Below are 5910 nucleotides of genomic sequence, written 5' to 3'. Positions count from 1 at the left end.
GCCCATTCCTGGCTAATGATCCCAGGGCATCGAGAGTCCTGAAACTGCAGTCCTGGAAAGGAAATTAGAGACTGAGCATCGAAGAGACCAAGAGCCAACAGAGACTGAAACGAACCTGAGAGAGGGAGATGACCCTGAGAGAGAGAGAGGTTCCAGACAGAGCTGCATTCATATACTGGGCATTATATGGAATATACTATTGGAGAATTTAGGTCTCAATCTTAAACCTAAGGTCAAATCCTAGGCTAGTCGTGGGGGCTGTGCTCCCTCCCAGCTTCTCCTGCACCTGCAGACACTGGCACAGCAGAGAAGCTGAAAAGTCCTTGACTGTCCTGGCAGCAACTATAAATATCAGCATGCTGTCAGCCTTCTTCTCAGCACAAATCCAAAACATAGCCTCACACTAGCTACTGTGAAGAAAGTTAACTCCAACCCAGCCAAAAGCGGGACATGCACCTTTTAAAATTTTCATTGTGGTGCACAAATATCCAGCAGGCTTGGGGTTGTTTCTTTTGGCCTTTGATATATGCAGAGGCTATATTACTGCCTTCCTCCTCCACCTTTTCTTCTGTGTACAGCCAAAAGGTTTAGGTCACATTTGGAAAAAATATTGGGGGAAGGCACACCACCTGATTCAATCCTCAACATCATAACTTCCACTTCGATAATGCAAAAATGTTCCCCACGCTGTTTGCATTTGGCTGTCTGCAGGAAATCTGGTGGCCTGACTTGTGCTTGGCAGAGCAGCTGGGTAAGGCTTTAGGGGCTGTGGAGATGGGGAGAGGTTGTGAGCAGTGGTGCTGCCCAGAGCTTGCCCTACTGTCGTTGTGCCTTTGGGTGATGTCTCCAATGAGCTGATTAAACATGAGAATTAGCCTGCTCCACTCTGTGCTATGGCCTGATCTTGCGGGCCTTTTTCAGGTTTCCAGTGGTGTTAATCTTACATTTGTCTGAGTAAAGACTGGCTTGTTTAGAACCTGTGTTTGATGAAACTAATAACTCACATATTACTACAGTAATATGGGACTCTGAGAAAACCCCCACCGTTCACATGTTGCTCCACCGTGCTGTCTTCCGTGTGCTGTCTGCATGAAGTCTGCAAGGAAATTTGTCTGGAGGTGGTTTGACTGGGAAGAGGTGGGAGGCTATCTACACTTAGCAGTGTCTCAAAAAACATTATAGCACCTCCTCCTACGCAAATAATTACAGGGCAGCAAGGGGGTTACCAAGGGAGAGGGGAAACATGCTCTCAGGAGGGCAGCATGTGGTAATTTTCTGTTTAAGAATAGTTTCTTTAGTGGAATTGGCCTTGTGATGTCCATAGTTGTGAATGTGCTTCCACTGTTTGGAGAGCTAGAAGTATAATTACAGTTTGCTTTCTCTTATTTCTTTACTTTTCAACAGAGCATTGAAATGCGGTATTAACTGATGTAGTGTTCTAAGAACAACAGGAGCTGGTCTTTGTGTTTGCAGGAGGGAGCTGTAAGAGACTGAATGTGGGTACTTTTATGTACATTAAACGTTTTAGTATTAATTAAATAATGAGTAAGCTGATCAGATTTTTAGCCAAGCTTGCATGTAGTACTGTGATAATTGCCAGTTATCTTTGGCCTTAAAACGAAGCAGATCTTTCCCCACCTTCCATCTTGTTTGATTTTAGAAGTGAGTTCCTCACCTAAGCACTGCCCCTTTCCTATGAGGAACACTTTGGCTCAGTCTAGTGACCAGAACCTTTCCCCAGTGCAGCCACTGCTATAGTCCACAAGCTGTCTCTTAAAAAACAACTTTAAATGGCAAATAGCTTTGAACTTTTCGTTGTGATCATGGAAATTACTGTCAATGTCAACAGTCGTGGGCTCCCCTTGGAGGCATGTGTAGCCATGTTCAAAAGCACAAAACAAAATGATCCTTGGGAGCATTTCACAGGTGATAAGGAGATGCCAGAGGAACAAGAGTAAGTAGTTGCTTAAAATCCTTTCTTATGCCTGAAAATTTTATTTGTTTATATGGAGGACAAAAACATAGAGTCATTCCAGGTCTGAATGTTGGTCACTAGATACAAGATTCCAACTCCAGACTGATGGACTACCAGCTCTTCTTTCTTCCTAGCTAAGAAGCTGGTTCAGACAGGTCTTTTTGAGCAGTCTTCAATGATTTGTAGTAATCTATGCAAACATTTTTCTTTTTTTCTGCTTACTTCTCTTTGGACTCAGGAGAAGGCCAGGTTGGACTAAATGACCTCCAGAGGTCTCTTCTGCAATCAACTATTCTGTGATTCTCTGAACGATAAACTCTGTTCTGCATTACTTTGATCAAAGAGCAGTTGCTTTGTTCTGGGTTTTGAATGTTTTGTGCTTTGCCATGTGCAACTCTAGGCTGTGTCCACTGATCCTGTAGTTGGTGCATCTGTTGTAGATGTGCTGTGACAGTCAGTGTGGATTAAGGTGCTCCAGCTGAGATGTTTTGGCTGAGAAATGCAGAGGTCCACCTATGGCAGAAGTAGTATTAGAAACCATGTCTGGCAGAAGTTGACGAAGTATGACTTTGAAGTGGTTTTTCATACAAAGTAGCTCTGCTCACCCTTGCAAGCAAACCATGTTAAAGTGTTTGCGTGCTAATTACTGTGTACCTATCTGATTTCTCAGGTTGTCCCTTTGACACACAACTTTGCCTGCGATAATAGTCCCAATAAGGCAGCACAGCGCAGACTCGTGATGCGATGTCCTTAGGCACAGGACCAAGGTCTGAGTTATGGTTATATGCATTCCCAGTGGCTGGTCCAGGACTCACCTGGTGGCGGAGGGAAAATGCACCTTTATCTGCTGCTGGAGGAGGGTGGGGGATGAGGGGAAGGCTGCCAGTTCCAGGAAGTAACAGGACAGGAAGGAACCAAACATTTCCTTTCCTTTTCCAACTATATCACTGAGGTGTTCAAGGCAGAAGGGGATACAAGTGGAGAAAGAGAAGAGTTTGTTGGAGGTGATAGGACTGGCACAGAGGGTGTGGGCAGACTGAGGAGTGGATATCTGATGGGGAAATTGTGATTGTTCTGTATTTGCAGCAGCATCTAAATTCTTGTAAAGTTAATAGTAGTTTAACAAATGTTGCTTTAATAGCTTCATTCTCTGTCACTCTTGTCACCTTTTTTGCTTATGTTCTCAAACACGACCAGAATACATTTTCTCTTTTGTCACTACCTGCCTCTTCTCACTCCCTGACATTCAACAACTTCAGTTTATCTGATGTTAATGTAACTCCAAAGCAATTTAGAATTGTATTATTCTGAAAGAAGCTAAAGCAAAATGGGACTCTTTCCTGCAGACATTCATGCACATAATTAAAATAATTCAAACAGTTAAGTGTGCTTAGAATTGAGCTCTGGATTTGTACTTTTATCAGTAATCTCCCATTGAAAACCAAGGTTAACTCATCCCCGTAGTTATAGTTTGAAAGTATTAAAATGCTTCCTTAACAGATTAAAACTGTTGACTTCGGAAGATTTAAATGTCTGGATATAAAGTTGTTTGTGTTGTATGACCTGGAAAAAGATTTGATTTTAAAAGTGGAATGATTTGTGCTTGTGTTACCTCACAGACATTTAAAGTTTGTCTAAGGGGCTTATTTAAAAAATGCCTTAATTTTGGTTTATGTATTTTTTTCAGTAGAGACTTCAGGGCTTTATACACAAAAAGTGAAATAGCTCTTCTGTTTTTACCACTTGAGAGAGGGTGATTCAGTTTGACTTGAGTGATGTATGGGCTAGCTCACCACCTACAAAATGCAGGCTTATAAATTACTTTTTTCTTACTTTCTGATCAGACAATTCACTTGAATGAAACACAGATATTCTTACCTATTAAAAATAGTCCTCTCATATAAAGAACAGTCCAACTTTTTATTTTTAGTGAAAATACCGATTTCCATGCTGAGACCAAGTTACAAGAATGTGTGGTGGTTTGACTGACCTGGACTCTGGGAAGAGAATCCACTTCTCTGGCTTTCCATTGAGAAGGTTTCCTGAGCCTTCAGAAAGCCCAAAGTTGTCCAGATCCTGTTTGTGCTGCAGGCAACTTTGCCTGAAAAGCTTGGCAAATTCATGGGCAGTGTGGGATCTGCTCATGTGTAGGTTGTTGCAGACATCCCATGCGACTGTTGGAGGCTGAGGTGGGGGAATGAGGCTGTGGATGAGCTTCCGCATCAGATGCTGGCATCCTTGGCTAACTGTGGCAGTTTGGCTGGCTGTAACCATGGGGTTTGGGTTGATGAGACCTGGGAGGTGGCCAGCTCAGTCTCTGCAGGCTTCTTAATTCAGACGCCAAACAAAAGTTTTGGGGATTGCTTTTGCTCCCTGCAGAGGAGGGGCGGTTCTAGGCTCCTCAGTTCCTCTTGACCAGAGCTAAGTTGACTTGCATGGTTTGTCTGTGCATCTTTAACTGGTTTACCTAGAAATAGCAGCATGGTGTGTGGAGAACTGAGCTGTTTCTCATGGAGTTTTGACAGAGTTTATGAGCCTAGAAAGAGGTTTTATGGGTAGCAGAGAGTTGTCTGTATGCATTGCATCATAACTTAATGTGATCAGATAAATAGCCACTGGGCCTATATATATATATATACAAGAATGGGTCATATGTGTGCTCGTTTTCTGACTCTGACGTTTTTTTCATTATCTGGATTTTTGCATTACCTGAAGTAGTGTCTGCCTGTCTTTCCATGCCTTTGGATTGTGCAGTGCTGAGTGTACGTAGGTAGCTAAGCCCTGTGACCTTCGGTTGGTGTCAGGGGCACAGAGCTGTTGATGAACAGCTGTTGATGAATGCTGGAAGAACCGCTGATAGGCAAGGCGGCTACCTGTGGGGAAGCTGAGTCACTACACCATCTGTAATCTCTTTTATTTCTCACTTGTTTTTGTTTTACTGTTCTGGGTAGTCTTTTTACCAAACAAAGCTTGCATCACCCAAGAAGTCTGAATGCTAAAGGTAACTGGGCTATGAAGTCTGAATTGCATTGTTCTTGGCCGCACCTTTGGCAGGTGCTTCCTGAGATGTGCTGTGGCTTTGATGAAGAGAACAGTGCTCAGCCATCTTAAAGAGAAGGTGAAACACAACATTGAGGTGCCCCAACTCTAGTGTTCATGGCTAGGTTTTGCTATTCCTTGGAATCACAGTGCAGCTAGGTAAAGATTTATCAGGCTTTTGCCTTTGTTGATTGATTTTTAAGGCCAAACAAGATGGTGAGACAGACCAAATGAGATTGAAAGAACATCTGCATTGGTCTTCTGTGTACCAGAGGTCATGGAATTTGCCCTAGCTGTTTTCTACAACATTCAAGAAATGTGTTGTGGTCTGCTGTAGTCACTGTAGAACCCTCATTGACAAGGATGTTTGCAAAAAATTAGGCTGCACTGCATGTGACTTTTCAGGAATAATCACCAAGGGATGGCATCTCCTAAATGCAGGAACACAACAGCAGGTAAAGCTCTTAGTTACGTCCCAAGCAGTAGTGAAAAGACTCCACTTCAAGCAGAGGTTGGATAACTCCCAGTGCAGAGGCAGGAGGAGCTTGAGGTCTGTGGGAGAAGGGGAAGAGAATAAAACACGCCAAAAACTATGAAACTTCGCTTCTATTTTTGGATGGTTTTTCTGTGACTTGTGGATCTTCAGGGTGTGATTGCTACTGCCAGGAGGATGTTGGGCAGCATGGTTTTGTTCAGTACCTCTATTTTAGGTGCCATTTACCAGGCTCTTGTTACAAGTGATGGCCAGAGCCGACAGTGAGGCAAGGGAAGGGCAGAGCGAAGTTCAGCTATGCTTGCCAGCTTTAATGAGTGATATGTTAAAGCTTAGCATCAAAAATAGTAGCTTTGCTGTGCCTCTTCGTAAATCTCTGTGGGAGTGAAGAAACGATACTGAA

The sequence above is a fragment of the Pterocles gutturalis genome, unplaced genomic scaffold, assembly GCF_000699245.1.
Source record: "Pterocles gutturalis isolate BGI_N339 unplaced genomic scaffold, ASM69924v1 scaffold14018, whole genome shotgun sequence".
Lineage (NCBI taxonomy): Eukaryota > Metazoa > Chordata > Aves > Pterocliformes > Pteroclidae > Pterocles > Pterocles gutturalis.
This window is presented reverse-complemented; position numbering follows the sequence as displayed.